At 46.6% G+C, this 16103-nt stretch overlaps 1 protein-coding gene and 1 long non-coding RNA gene across 3 annotated transcripts in view; one reads left to right on the forward strand and one right to left on the reverse strand.

Annotated features, from left to right (window-relative positions):
* The window catches only part of Rab22a (RAB22A, member RAS oncogene family), a 65555-nt gene extending 60658 nt beyond the window's left edge, over nucleotides 1-4897 (forward strand). The window contains exon 8 of the transcript XR_006071697.2: nucleotides 4525-4897. The gene's annotated coding sequence lies outside the window, so the exon portion shown is untranslated. The remainder of the gene's footprint in view (nucleotides 1-4524) is intronic.
* LOC121828965 (uncharacterized) lies at nucleotides 162-15512 on the reverse strand. Of its 2 annotated transcripts, none has more exons than XR_013050973.1 (3): nucleotides 15430-15512; nucleotides 14939-15220; nucleotides 162-1154 (listed from the first exon to the last, which is right to left on the reverse strand). It is a non-coding gene; the product is annotated as an uncharacterized LOC121828965 (long non-coding RNA). The 2 variants fall into 2 exon arrangements; XR_013050972.1 differs by lacking the exon at nucleotides 162-1154 and adding an exon at nucleotides 5382-6521.
* Between the last annotated feature and the right edge of the window lie 591 nt (nucleotides 15513-16103).

Consider the following 16103-nt stretch of genomic DNA (forward strand, 5'->3'; position numbering starts at 1 on the left):
TGAGATTACAGGCATGTTCTGCACCCCTGTCCTTTCCATGGGTGCCAGGGACAAACCTTTCGTGCTCATGACTGCAGAGCAAGCACCTCACTGGCTGGGCATCTCCCAGCCCTTGTTTTCTGGCCATGAGTTTTTTTTGTTTTGTTTTGTTTTGTTTTGTTGTTTTGTTTTGTTTTTTTGTCTGCTTTTACATTTTTAATGTGAACTCCGTGCAGTCATGTGGGTGTACTATTGGATCTGGCCTTGAGTCAGAATAGCACAAAGCACTTTCATTCACTCCTGCCTATATCCCTGTAGAGTACTCTACCTGCCCACAGATTCCTGTCATGTGTCCACTCTGTATCCACAGGCATTGCGTTGCTCCCAGATTTTTGCTATTAGAAATATACCTTGACAAACATTCCTGGTTGTCTGGTTGGTTTGTTGGTGCTTGTTTTGTTTTTGATTTAAGACAGGCTGTCACTCTAGCCCTGGGTATCTTGGAACTCACTCTGGTTCTGGCTGACTTGGAGCTCACAGAGAGCCACCTACCTCTGCATGCTGGGATGATGGGTGTGAGCCCCAACCCAGCTGTGATAGGCATTCTATGGTGTATACATAACATTTCTCTTGGGCAAATCCTGGGAGTAGCATTCCTGTCTCCCAGGAGGCATGTGGCATTTGTACACAGTTTTTGCCCTTTATTTTATGAGATGCACGTTTCTAAGGTGGCCCCTTCATAGAACTCACTAGCATCACGTGATTTTCCACTGCTCGGTCTCCCTGGTTACAGTCTCAAAGCCCATACCCAGCTGCCAGCAGTAATCATTTCCGAGGAGAGAGGTTGGTGATAGACACCTGCTACTTTGTAGATAATTCTGTACTTGTTCAAGCTCGTACTGTATGCATAATCTTCCTTATTTCCAAACAAAACCAGTGGAAGGAGAGAACCCATTCCTAAAAGTTGATCTCTGACTCTGCAGATGTATGCACACTTACATCTTACACACGTGACAACGTTTTAAGGGCTGTCATTTGTGTCACTGCCCACTGCTCTCTGCGCAGTGTACTGAACAAACTTGTTTTCTTTCTGCCCTGGTCTAAGGGGCAAATGCTTTCACCGGCTGGCCAAATCCTCACCACACTTTGCAGGCTTCAAAGAGCTTACGCAGCCTCTAAAAACACAGAGAAAACAGAATTTTAAAAAACCCATGCACCTCTTTCCTGCCTTCAGAAGTTTAACAAAAATCAACAGATACACAAGTGTGGTTGCCTGGCTTCCCCTTGCATGCATGAAGCCCTGGCTTCCACACACAGCAACACTAGACCTGGTGCCACACACCTGGAACCTTATCACTTAGGAGTTGGAATCAGGAAGATGGGGAGTTCAGGGTTTTCCTCAGCTACTTGGCTGGTGAAATGTTTCTTTAATCCTGGTACCTGAAAGGCAGAAGCAGGCAGACCTCTGAGTTCGGGGCCAGCCTGGTCTTCCTAGAGAATTGCAGTCTTAAAATGTAAACAAACAAAAAGCATGGAGCCGGGAAGACAGCTCAGATAAATACAAGGACCTGAGTTTAATTCCCAGAACTCACTTTAAAAAGTCTGGTGTGGTGTTTTGTTTGTAATCCCAGCACTAGGGAGGCAGAGACAGGTGGATCCCTGCCAGTGTAGCCTACAGTCTAGGCCAGTGAGAAAACCTGTCCAAAAAATAAAACCAGACACCCGAAAGTCATCCTTGGACCTCCATGCATGCACTCACACATGCACACATACATGTGTACACACACACACACACACACACACACACACACACACACACACTGAAAGTGTTTTGTTGTTCCACCATAAAGCTTAGAGCTGGCTTTGGAACAAGTGTGTGAAACTCTACAGCGCACATTTATTTTCAGTTCTGTATTTACCATAGATCTTTCTAAGCTACCTTAAATCCTCATGGAAGGAAGGGGTAAGGAAGTGTAAATACATACTAAGAGGGCAAATTAGCCTCCGGTCCATCAAAGCTGCACTGTGCAAGCTTTATAGATGCCAAGAGAAATAGGAGGAGCCCAAGCCAAAAAGGAAGGAACAGATTACCACCGCGCCAAACAAGCCGGATGTTTTAAATGCACAGAACAATGGCTTGGTGTCTTCACAAGCAGCTGACCCCAAAGCACACAGCAGCTAGGTTACCAGTCCTGGTTTCTGGGCAACTGCAGAGTTGCTTCTAGATAGATCTTGTCTTACATTGGAACTTAAATGTATCTCCTTTGAAATGATAAATTACAAAACACGCATCTTTTAAGTTTGGGGGGCGGGGGTGTGCTCTTTTAATAATAATGGTCAATGTCATGATTCCCCACTGAAAATAACTGCAGTTGACTGGGAAAACGGGCATCTTAAGGCTTCTAGAATTTACTCTCCAGGAGTATTAAGTTACCATTTTTCTGTATAGTGCTGGTTGAACCTGGAAGAAGGGGGGGGGGGGCTTTACAGCCAACACCCTGTCAAGATGAATCACTTGGTTAATTATGATTTTAATCAGACCTCCAGTCACTTTAGATTTATTTTCAGCGTCTCCTAGGAAACAAGGTAGGAACTCAGAGACCACCTTTCGAGAAGTATGTCCGGAAGTGCAGCAATCCTTAATACCACTGCTAATGGGGTAGGAAGAGGAACAGGGGGTCACTTTTCTCTTTATTAATGGTTAGTGTAGAACAGAGCTTCAGGCCTCTGTGAAATCAAGTACATGAAAAAGAAAACGGAAAAGCTACCAGGGCTCCACTACATTAGAAAGGGACTTTTTTTTAAAGGAGAAAATTGAGGAGTTGAGACTGTTAATTCAAGGTTAATGTACTTTGCCGTGACAGTGTGGCCCTATGGTATACTATCATCCACATTGGAGACCCCACCACGCCCAGATGAGGGGGTCAGGCCACGGCTTGTTTGCATATAAATGAGAACACATCTCAACTTCAGAGTTGTTTTGTTTTTTATTTGTTTTTAGCCTGTATAGTAAGTACCCTGGTGGTAGGAACAACCAGAATGCTAGCAACAGGCTGGGTTGCTGTTGGAACAGCTCAATAGCAAGACTGCCCAGTCATGAATAGCCCACCAGCCCAGGGGAGTCTTTGCCTTGGAGGAGATGGGAATGGGGGTGGGCTGGAGGGAAGGCAGGGGGAGAACAAGGGAATTCGTAACTGATATGTAAAATTAAATTAAATTATAAAATAAAAAATATTTACATAATCTAAAAAAAAAAAGAACTAGCCCACCAGATTGTTTCACCCGAATTGATTTTCATACATCTTATTGCCACTCTAATGAACCCCAAGTAAGGGAATCAGGATCCAAATGGACTTCCCTTCCTGTTCTTGAGTTCTTTCTGAAAGTAACAGGCAATGGAGGTGTGGGTGGCTGAGAGTCACTGTTTATAAATGACCTGGGAGTGAACTGGTGGCTGGATGTCTCTATGAGGATGCCATGAAGTCCATCTGCTTCTCCCCCAAAAGACAGCCACCTGGAGACAGGGAAGAACCAACCAGAGCCAACAAAAGGGTCCTCCTGAGAGGTAGGCAGGCATGGAGTGTATGTCTGTAATGCCAGCATTGGTAGGCTGAGGCAGGAGGATGACCAAGGGTTAAAGGCCAGCAATCTAAGCTCCAGAGTGAATTCCAGGCCAGCCTGGACACCATAATGAAGCCCTGTTTCAGAAACCAAGTATACCTATGGACTCAACACAACACCAAGCTATGTCCTTCAGCTAGCTGGCTGCAAAGTCCCCGTGGGAAAATGACCCAAGTCACTCATCTCAGAGACCACTTCAAGGACAAGTGACTTTTCCTGTTGGCTTCCAGGCTGGGAATCACCTAAAGCATGTGCATCATTTTGGAACAGTTAATACCGACAGGTCCCTCTTCTGTTTTGAGGCATGGTTCATGATGGCCTCGAAGTCCTGCTCCTTTTGCTCCTGCTCCCTGAGTATTGGAACTAGGGTCATACCACCACATCCGGCCTTTTGTATTCCTCTTCTAGGACTTGGTATGCGGGGTTTTGTTTTTGTTTGTTTGTTTTTTTTTTTCCTTCCCTTTTGGAATTTTGGGACAGGACATCACACTGTAGTTCAAGATATTCTAGAACTCACTCTGTCACCCAGGCTGGCTTTGAACTTGTGGCAATCCTCTTGTCTGAGCCGCCTAAGAGCTAGAGGTTACAGGTGTGAGCCACTACATCTAATTTTGGTGGATGGTTTTATTTGCTAAATGAGAAGGATGCAAACTTTATGACAAGAAGCCAAGCTTCTGCCAATCAGCACCATCCCTGCACCCATACGTACACACACACACACACACACACACACACACACACACACACACACACAAATTCTGTTCTCAGCCCTCGCATGCAATTGCTTGTAACTGAGCCATGGACAGTGGGCACCTGCCTCCTCCATCGTGGGTCCGTGGGGGACTTTTTTATTGGTTCTATATGAGCCTAAACAATATGAAAGCTTGTCCTCATTTTTCATAATGCTGTCTCTTTTTTTTTCAGAGATACACCCACGTAGGCCTGTGTATACACACAAACGCAAAATGAAGAAAAGATAAATGTTTAAATTGCAGAGAAAAATGACAGAAAAGACAAAAGACTTTTTTGTAAGAGAGTAACCGGATCAGGGGAAGGGTGTCATCGGGGACCTGGGGCTCAGAGTGGGGACAGAACAGCTGAAGAGGCGGGAGCCCTGTGAGCGTGCAGATGGCTGAGTGCTGCTGAGAGCCGAAGGTCGCCTCCCTCCCCTCCCTGGTACCATCTCTCCTGCGCTGATCCATCATCGTTTATTATTTGGTTTGTCAAACGTTAGAACATCCCTGCCGCTGCAAAGTCCTACATCTCGGGCTCAGAGGAATAAATAAATGAGAAATCAGGACAGGGCTTCATGAGTCCAGACAGACACCATGCATTATCAGAGCACAAACAAATCAGGGCCCCCTAGGGAATTAAGCTTCTGAGAAATAAAGAAAAGGGAGACAGCTCTTTTGTGGGCCCTTTCCCCTAGAAGAAAATAACAAGATATTTACTACTTTGCGGTTCCTGCTGCTACCAGTTAAGAATCATCTGCTTCTGTTTAACGGCGGCGGCGTTTAAAGGTTGAGGAGGGAGGACTGTCTTCAGAGAGGAGGGAGGACTGTCTTCAGAGAGGAGGGAGGACTGTCTTCAGAGCAAAGGTGACGCCTTAATGCCTTGGCGCCTGGATACAGATGGTGTATTTGGGACCCAGGGAGGTACCCACCAGCACGGGTGAACTCATGTCCTTCATGTAGCGACAAAAGACTAACTCACCGTGCAACAACGCCTGTCCCCAGGAGTACAACAGGCCCCAGGCTTACACCTTGAAGCTCTGCCTCCTCCTGCTCCACTCCCCACCCCATGCTGACAGGAGATATGAAATCTCCTATATGTACTGTCTCTGTGATATCAGCCAACCATGGCCTCTGTTCCTTGAGTGGCCCTGCCTCTCACACACAAGAATTCCTGTGTTCCCCTCCACACAAGTGGTAAAGCTAAGAGACAAACTTCCCCTGATGCCCCCAGCTGCCAGTGGTGTGCTCTGACCCACAGAACATACACAGAATACACATCACAGAAGGACACTCTGCTTGACAGACGGCCAAGATAAACACAAGACCCCTCAACGATCACCCCTAAGCTCAGAAAAAGCATGGTCTAAACACACAGCTCCACAGAGTGATGCCGCTGTCTTAACGCTAGCCATCAGCTCACTCTAGTTTGCTTTCTTAGACAAGGTCTCACTGTGTAGCCCTGGCTGGCCTTGAACTCAGCATGTAGACCAGGATGGCCTTGAATTCAGAGAGATCCACCTTTCTCTACCAGCTCACTCTTACCTGCCCTCAGTGGTCCATGCAGAGTGTTGGTCCACATCCCCACAAGGGTCTACACCTGAACAGAGTTCTGCATCCCTAGCCTTTCTGCAGTTACCTCTAATCATTGCACTCCATTTCTAGTGTTCCCCCATTGCCATCTCCCCAAGGGATGCCCAGCGTTACACGCCAGCCCACACATCTGCAGGTATGTCAGTGGGCCCCTGTCTGCAAAACAGTGCGGTAGCCTAAGCAGCCTGTCTAGGGGTAACTTGTATTAGTCCCAGGGACCTATGGGGCCCAAGGCAGCTAGCACCCACTCTTGTTCTTCCAGGACAAACGTGACAGGGCCTCCTGCTGCTGAAGTCTGGCATTGGTATTAATTATGCCATCTCTGGGCTCCTGGATGTCCCCTAGATAGAAAGTAGAGTGGTAGCATCCACTGAGCAACGATCTAAGCATTCCTAGGAACATAAAGCCTGGCATGGAGAAAGCAAATTTTAAAGTTCTGTGACTCACCACATCACAGGACTTGTGTCTATCATAGTCACTCTTCCTCCTTTGTCTATGTCTGTGTATTTGTCTGGGGTTCCAAGACTCTAGCTACCCTTCAAAGGCTGAAGGTCAGAGGCCACTACAGCAGTTATCAGAGGTCATGGGGGTGGTCATCTAGGCAGAATAGAGAAGATGAGGGATGTATAAAACCGTGTAAGTAGGACATGAATGACAGTCTTCAGTGGGATCAATGACTCTCATTCTCCTTGGGCAAGTTCCTGGACCAGCTTGTACCTCAGTTCCCAGACCTGCGTGTCTAGGAGGCTTTCCTCAGCGTTCATTCCCTCGCTGCTGCTTCCGTAATCCTTTTGTAAAGCCCTTATGCATTAGTGTCTTGCCTTTAGTGTGGCACAGGGAGGGCACACAGACAATAGGGACAGGTCTAAGTTCTGCTCCCAGCCACTGGGAGGGGACCACTCAGGTGCCTCTCTATCCTGTGAGAGCACCAACACTATGTGTAAGGTCACCAGGGTTTACCCCACACAGATGCACGCGTGGGCGCATCCTCTGCTTCCCAACACAATAGCAATCTCTGGGGCCCTGAGACCTCTCTCCACAATGATGCCCACGCTTGCTCGATTGCTGCTGGCTGCTCAGAGCATTTATCATGCAGTTCTGAGGTACTGCTCGGGGGTGGGGAGAACCGCAGAGGTAAACACACCACCCTCACCCCTAAGGAGAGAGAATCTAATTATCATCTGGAGAGTCTTTGGGGATCTGCTTAATAAATCAATAGGAATGATTTGTAATTAGAATATCAATTATTTGTATGCAAATGTGGCCTTCTGGGTACTTGGGACAAATTCTAAGGATTGAAAGACTCCCTCCCTCCACCCCACCCTCTCTGATTCTTAATTACATTATTTCGTTCATTCATCAAACATTTATTGAACACCTTTTACGTGCAAGGCATGGAGGTGCGGCCCAGAACTCTGACTCTGCTTTCTCTCAGCTAGCAGTAAGAGTCCAAGAAACCTGGACCTAGGGAAGAGCTTACTTCCAGAGACAGAGAGCCCCAAACTTCTGGACAGCTACCTAGGCCATCAATACCCTCCTCAGAGGAGAAGCCCTTTCCAGGCCCTCCTACCCAGGTCCGAAGGGGCCTCCTCTCCTGTAGCAAGAGTGGTTCATGTGGCTGCACCCCTTTTTTGAGAGTCTATGAAGCATCTGGCTTGTTCCGCAATTCTAGGTCTTTGAGGTTCTAGCAAATACTGTGTACAAGTTTGTCCTGAGACTTCAACCCCAGGGCTCTGTCACTCATTGCATCTTCCGCATTCCCTTGAGATAGGGCCTCTCACTGAACCTGGAGCTGGGCCAGCAGCCAGCAAGCCCCAGGGAGGTTTACACCTGAGCACTGGAGGTCATGCTCAGCCTTTTGTGTGGGCATCAAGATCTGAACTCAAGTCCTCTTGTTTGTGTTCTAAATGCTCTCACTGGCTAGCTAGCCCCATTCCTTCATTCCTGCCCTTACTCCTCCATCCACCCAGTGTTTGTTGGGGTACAAACCTCTATCTATGCTGCAGATGGGGTGGGGGGGCGTAAAATTAACAACAGAAAAGCCAGGCGTAGAGATAGACACCTGTAATCTCAGTGCTCACGTGAACACAGGAGGATCAGGAATTGAAGTCCAACCTTGTCTACATAGTGGGTTCAAGGCCAGCCTGGGTTGTATACATGAGATTCTGCCTCATAGAGCTAGACATAAAGCAAAGTCAGTGGCCCCTCAGGAGCCCTTTTCCTGGCAGATACATGGATAATACATAAGTCCATGTCCTGCTTCTGAGAAATGCACCCTCCTGCCCCACAGCCCATCACAGCCAGTCCTCAGCCTCTGCTTTCAGGTTCTCACTTCCCTAGGCCAAATTATGGAACTTCCTGTGCCTCAGTTTACTGATCTGTGCAGCAAGAAAAAAAAAACCGCCATCCTGCTCAGCTAAGAAGTGTGTACAATGGACCACAGCTCTCAGACGGCCACAGCCCTGGCAGATGTGGTGGGTGGCTGTGGTTGTTACGACAGCCTTATCCAGCAGTAGGCTCCCAGGGTGTCTTCCCAAGAGAGACATTTGTAAGTGTGTGTGCCTGGATCCTGTAACAGAACAGCAAAGTTAGTGGGCAAACCACTGAGATCCACAGTCTGGAGTGTGGCTAACGACACAGGCCAGTGGTCGCTTCTCGGTGTGTACGAATGCAACAGAGTGGTGTGTGAAAAAAACTGCATGAGGAGACACTGCAGGGAAGGGATGCCCAGACGCCTGGCTCTCTTCTCAACACTTCTGCAGATGTAAAACCACTGCAGAATGAAAGCTTCTTTCCAATGATGGACACGGAGGGAAAAAGGAGGGGTACCAACATGCTTTGGGACCTCTCAGCATGGAGGTGACTTACAAGAAGAGGGACTCTGTAGGTGTCAAGAAATGGGTAGTGTCCACAAAGGAATATTCCACACACACTCCCAGAGTGGACTGATTACTTGTCTTGTTGCTGTGACAAAATGTCTCACGCAAGCATCTCACAGAAAGAAGGGCTTATTTCAGCTCACGGCTTGTAGGTGTCCTCCATCACAGCAGAGCAATCAGGGTCATGTTGCCTCCATAGTCAGGAAACAGAAAGAGATGTGTTTCTGATGGTGCTGTCCACATTCAGGATGGGTCTCTGTGGTGATACATTGTGTACTCTAATAGACTTGCCTGAGGATCAGAGGACAGAGCCAGCCACTAGATTAGGCATAGAAGCCAGGCAGTGGTGGCACACACCTTTAAGCCCAGAACTTGAGATCCCATGCCTTTGCTTGGGAAGCACACACACCTTTAATCCCAGGAAGTAATATGGCAAGGCAGAGGAAGATATATAAGGCATGAGGAAACAGGAACTCACTCTCTTTAGGCTGAGGATTTTGTAGAGGTAAGAACTAGTGGCTGGTTGTTCTGCTTCTCTGATCTTTCAGCTTTCACCCCAATATCTGGGACCATATTTTTATTAAAAGGTCATCTAAGATTTGAACAACAGGTCTCCCCTTCTCAACTAGCCCAACTAGAACCCGCCCCCTCCGTGGGCTTGTCCACAGCTTGTCCTCTAGCTGATTCTGGATCCTGTCAAGCTGACCCTTTAACCATCACACAGGGTCAAAACTGGGAGCTTCTGCTATGTTGCCCAGCCTCAGAGTCCACATGACTGTAAACTAGCAAGTTAACAACTAGATTCTTGCCAAGAAAACTCATATGCCCATTAGCACATAGAACATGCCAGGAACACAGAAAGCTGTCTGAACCCATTACACGAAACTGATCAGAAAGAGAAGACAGCCAACGAGAAAGGAAGGTACCTGGGGTCAAGTGACGCTTCACCCTCTGCCCAGAGAAGCAAACTGAGAAACAGGAGGAAGGAGCCTATGCTGTACATTCAGGGCAAGATGTATAAGAGAATAGAAAACCCAGGGATGACTTTGTGGCCCTATCACCTCACAGGTGCCCATTCTCAACTGACCTTGGAAGCTAAGCAGGGTGGGGACAGGTTATTACTTGAAAAAGATATCTGTGTGCCAATGTGCTGGTATGTGTGCACATGGTACATGTGGGTGTGGAGGCCAGAGAACAACCTCAGGGTCCACCTACCTTGATGTTTAAACAGGGCATTTTATTGGCACCTGAGGCTCATCTCTTAGGCTAGACTGTCTGGCCAGGGATGCCCCTGTCTCTATCCCCCAGCTCTGAGATTACAAGCACACATCATCATGCCAGGCTTCTTTCCATGGGTTTGGAGAACAAACTTAGCGCCTCTTGTTTGCATAGGAAGCACTTTATTGGCTGAGCCACCTCCCCAGACATACATGTCTATCTGTTTATCTATCAGTCTGCTGGATAGAGATATCCACACAAATACTGGATAGGCCTGGGCTGTAGCTCAATGGTGGAGTGTATGCTTAGCATCCAAGAGGCCCTGGGTTTGATCATCATCCTCACACATCAAAAGAGAGAGGAAAAGGAAAGAACGGGAAAGGGAAAGGGGGTAAGGGGAGGAAAGGTCAAATCTTCAAGATTAAAATGCACTGTGCTTTGTAGTGTAACAGGAGCCTTCATTCCCAGCCTTACTGCGCTGCCCTTCTCAGCATCCGGGCTTCCTCATCTGCTGTACTGCAAGAGTAGAATGGGAACACAAAACTCTTTGTGTTCCATCTCACCCAAAGGACACTCCACACATACATCCTTAGCTTCCTCAACACTCAAGTCACTCCCAGTCTGGGAGTCAGGGTTTCTATTGCTGCGAAGAGACACCATGACCACAGCAACTCTTATAAAGGAAAAATTTAATTCAGGCAGGCTTACAGTTCAGAAGTTTAGTCCATTATCATCATGGTGGGACACAGTGGCATGCAGGCAGGCATGGTGCTGGAGAAGGAGCTGAGAAGTCTACATATTGATCTAAAGGCAACAAGAAGTGAACTGAGACACTGGGAATATCTTGATCATAGGACACCTCAAAGCCTGCCCCTACAGTGACACACTTCCTCTAACAAGGCCATACCTACTCTAATAAAGCCACATCTCTTAATAGTGCCACTCTCCGTGAACTTATGGGGCCAATTACTTTCAAACTACTATATTTCACTCTCTGGCCACCATAAACTTGTAACAATATCATAATGCAAAATACCTTTAGTCCAACTTCAAAAGTCCCTATAGTCTATCACAGTCTCAACAATGTTTAAAAGTCCAAAGTTCAAAGTCTCTTCTGAGATTCATATAATCTCTTAATTGTAATCCCCTATAAAATCTAATTAAAAAACAGATCACATACTTTCCAACATTGGACACACAACATATACACAACAAATACATATTTGGCACAACATATGCATTATCATTCCAAAACACAGAGAAGGGGGCAGAGTGAGGAAATACTGGACCAAAGCAAAACCAGCAGGGCAAATTCTAGACTCTGCATCTTCATGTCTGGTATCAAAACGCTCTTCAGATCTCCAACTCCTTTCAGCTTTGTTGGCTGCAACACACTTCTTTCTCTTGGGCTGGTTCCACTCCCTGTTAGTAGCTCTCCTCGGCAGGTATCCATGACTCTGGTATCTCCAACATCTTGGGGTTTCCAAGGCAATCCAGACTTTTCCTTCATAGCTTCATGAAATGGTCTCTCTAGGCCTCCATTCAAGGACACCCCTGACACACACATGCATAGCCTCAGTGGTTTTCCTTAGTCATGGCAGAAGGTTCCATAATGCTTTTCTTGTATCCTAGACTCTAAAGCCAGAACTATGTGGCTGATGTTGCCAAGTTTTGCTGCTTGCTGAGGCTGAAGCATGGCCCCCTTGTTCAATCTTCACCAGCCTTCTGTTTTTGATGGTTCCCTTCACTGCCTAAGCTTGGCTGTTCTGGAACTCACTCTGTAGTCCAGGCTGTCCTTGAACTCATAGATCTTCCTGCCTCTGCCTTCCAATTGCTGAGGTTAAAGTGTGTACCACCACATCCAGCTCTAAGCTTTTCTTTAACTCCTTTTCACAGGTTGGAAACTTAGCTGGGTGGGATCTCACCCTGAGGTCACCACTTCCTTTATTCCATTTCTTTTTTCTGTTTATCTCCTTGAACACAGGACTCCATTCCATTTTCTAGTGCTCCTTTTCTCCTCAAATTGTACATTTTGTGTTTTTCCTTTCTCAGCTTTCTCCTTTCACTATAAATCTTTATTAGTATTAACACTAATAATCACAGAGTCTATACTAGGCTGTTTTGAGATTTCCTCTGTCAATGGAATTAACCCAAAACTATTCACTGTAGCCCCACTCAGACTCTGGACAAGGACAAAAAGCAGCTTACCAAAATATCACAAGAACAATCTCTAGGCCACACATTGATATTTTTCTTCTCTGAAACCTCTTGGGCCAGGTCCCCACAGTTCAAATCACCCTTAGCACAACTGTTTTCCATGTTCCTACTAATTTGTCCCATTAAGCACACTGAAAGCATTCAACTGCTTTTCTAATCCACAGTCCCAAGGTCTATATTCCTTCAAATAAAAGTATGGTCAGGCCTATCACAGCAATACCCCAGTCCCTGGTACCAACATCTGTCTTAGTTAGGATTTCTATTGCTGTAAAGAGACACCATGACCACAACTCTTAAAAAGGGAAACATTTAATTGGAATGGCTTACAATTCAGAAGTTTAGTCCATTGTCATCATGGCAAGACATGGTGGCATGCAGGTAGGCATGGTGCTGGAGAAGGAGCTAAGAAGTCTACATCTTGATCTAAAGGCAACAGGAAGTGGACTAAGGCACTGGGAATATCTTGAGCATAGGAGACCTCAAAGCCTGACCCTACAGTGACACACTTCCTCCAAGAAGGCCACACCTACTCCAACAAAGCCACCTAATAGTGCCACTCCCCATGAGCTTATGGGGGCAATTACATTTGAACTACCACACTTTGCTTCCCCCACCCTGGTTTCTGCCTCTGTAAAAAGGAAGTGTGTGTGGCTATAAGGCTTGTGATGGTTCCTAGCACTGATAACTGAGGCTCCCCAGAAAAGTCCACTACGATCCCCACACCCATGACTACAGCACCTTGTGTGGGAGATGTGGTACCATTCAGTGTCTTGAGGTATAGGGAGATGAATCATGATTATCCAGGTGAGTACTTCCTTACAAGAGGATGACAGGGCTAGGAGGTGACTGAGTAAAGCATGCCTTGTAAGCCTGAAGACTTGAATTGAGTGTCTAGAACACACATTTAGAAGGCGTTGAAGTGCATGGGGTGGGGGGAAGACAGGATGCAGTGGCATACTTGTGTCATGAGCACTAGGAAATTAAAAACACCTATCTCCCTGGGTCTCCCAGACCAGCTAACCTTGTGTACTACAGCAAGTGTCAGACACTGAGAAAGCCTGTCTCCAAATATGGGACTGTGATGCCTGAAGAACAAAATTCAAGGTTGTCCTTTAGCCTACACACATATACCCAAACATATACCCTGTGTGTATGTGCACTGTGGACACGCATGAACATGCATGTGTGTCACACACATATTCATCTGAGAGGCAGGTACCAAGAAGCTAATGTCAGCAATGGGCAGGTTTTTCATGCCCTGGACTGCAGAACAGACGCTGAAGGCAATTATGGGACACTTAGTGGCCAAGGGAGGGCTATATGCATGGACCAGGTGAACTGTAGCTGGCTCTGCAGTATGTCATTCCTGTCCTGAACTTCACAATCCTGTAGCACACACCTGTAATCCAGCACTATGGAGACAAAGATAGGGGATCTTTAGAGCTCGCTGGCCAGCCCATTTCTACTAGAGTTGGTGAACTCTAGGTTCAATGAGAGACCCTGTCTCAAAAAACAATATAGAGAGCAACTAGGGAGATAGCCAGTATCAACCTATGACTTCCAATACACACACACACACACAAGGGGGGGGACAAAGGAGGGTCAAGGCAAGGAAGGTTGTATAGGGTAGAGTGGTCTGATACAGGCAATAGAAAAGTCCAAGTAGCCATGTGCCTGGTTTTCACATGGAAGAAGTGGTTGTGAACCAAAGAGGTAGTGACAGATGTGTCCTAGAGGCTCAGATAGGCTCCAGTCTGCCAGCACCTTGGCCTCAGCCTTATCTAACACAGTCTTGGACTTCAGGACTCCACAATGGGAAGATCAGCAGATCTCAAGCCACGTGGATGGTTCGGTGTGTTCAAGAAGCCACCCAAAGTCCGTACACATGCCACTATAATGCTTGACACACAACAAGCCTAAATATGTGAAGGCTATCATTGCCCATTGTCTTTCTTCAAGCAGGTCCCTCAAACCTCCTGAACCTTAAGGCCTTTGCACAGGTTATGACTCTGCTTGGAGGACCCTTCCTTGTCTTTTCTGTCTAGCAAGAAATTTCTTCTAATTTTTTTTTTTTTTGAGACAGGCTCTTAACTGTATAGACCTTGCTAGCCTAGACTTCTCTGTGTAGACCAGGCTATCTTAGAAATCTCTGTGTAGATAGGCTGGCCTTGAACTCACAGAGATCCTCCTGGCTTTGCTCCCAGGTGCTAGGTTTAAAGGCCTGTGCCACCATGATTGGCTTATCTTGTAATATTTTTGAAACTGTGTTTATTTATCCCATCATATGAAAATACTGCAGTAGAAAGGAGAACTCAGAAGTCCATCTATGGGGAACTCTACCATGGAAAGAGAACTCTGCTCTGCCCAAACTCAACCCAAAACTCAGCTGCTGCCTCAGCACGCCTCCCCAGTAGACGCTGGAGCCCCATTTGATGGTGTTACCTGTTGTTTGCTCTCTCAATTGGTCTCCTCCTGTTGTCCGTGTGGATGCTGTAACTCCTGACTCCACAGTGTTTCTTTTTCTCTCTATCTGCTCCTTGCTATCTACCTAATAAACTCACTCACTCAAAACTGACAGCATGGGTATCACAGATCATTCTCTGTACTATAGAGAAGACGTGTGTGTGTGTGTGTGTGTGTGTGTGTGTGTGCGCACGTGTGTATGTGTGTGCGCGATGTGTGCATAGCTAGAACCCTTACCTGCTAAGCCATCATTCCAGCCCTTTCTTGCAATTTTTAAGCCTTTTCAAACTATCTCCTGAGCATGTAGCTCTCCAAGACTCTGAGGTGAAGTGTATTTATTCTTTCTGGTTTTCTTTTCATCTGTTTGCCATTCATCACAGATTGTAATCATGTTGGTGTTTTTCTTCACGGGAACTCTCACTGGTAGCCAAGCCTAAACACATCCTCTGTTGCTGGGGGTGTAGCTCGGTAGAAGAGCATTTGTCTACAGGAACAAGACCTTAGATTCAATTCCCAGCACTGCAAAAATAGAATAAAATAAACACAATAAATGTATGCACTGCAGGATGTTCAAACAGTAGATTCTGAAGCAATGCAAACAATAAATAACAAGCCAGATAAATAAACATGACACAGGAGCAGTGGTGAAAACATTCTATTTAAGGGCTCTGTGGGTAAAATACTTGCTGTGCATGCCTGATGATTTCAGTATGAGTCTCCCGAATTACGCAAAGGCAGTGCGACAGTGCACAATGTACCTCACTGGGAGACCAAAGGCAGAGACAGGAGACTTGCTGGAAGCGCATGAGCCCGATAGCCTGTCATAAGTGGACAAGAGGGAGACTCTGTCTCAAACAAGATGGAGGGTAGGAAATAACACCCAAGGTTATCCTCTGACCTACACACACACACACACACACACACACACACACACACACACACACACACACAGAGAGAGAGAGAGAGAGAGAGAGAGAGAGAGCAAATACACACCACACATGCAATTTTGTTTAAAATCTTACTTAGAACTTAGATGAAGGCAGCAAGCACAGTGATGCACCTGCAATTCCAGCACTCACAAAGGGTGGGAGGATTGCCCTGACTAGAGGCCAGTGTGGTCTGCATAGCATGAACCAGGCCAGCTTAGGCTACAGAGGAGACCCTGTCTCCAAACAAACAAACAAGCAAGCAAATAAAAACCTTAGACAAGAAAATGAGTAAGTGAATGGCTGAGTGCTGACTGAATGAGACCATGAATGAGGGGAGTGGCTTTTCCAAAGGAGGAAATGGGTTGAACAATTACGCCAACTCCACAGTCACCTGTCCCCTTGACACGTTCAGCCCTGGTTGCTCTGGGGCATCGGAGGCTCCAACTGACACAGGGCAATGGTCACAAATTGGC

The sequence above is a fragment of the Peromyscus maniculatus genome, chromosome 4, assembly GCF_049852395.1.
Source record: "Peromyscus maniculatus bairdii isolate BWxNUB_F1_BW_parent chromosome 4, HU_Pman_BW_mat_3.1, whole genome shotgun sequence".
NCBI classification, from domain to species: domain Eukaryota; kingdom Metazoa; phylum Chordata; class Mammalia; order Rodentia; family Cricetidae; genus Peromyscus; species Peromyscus maniculatus.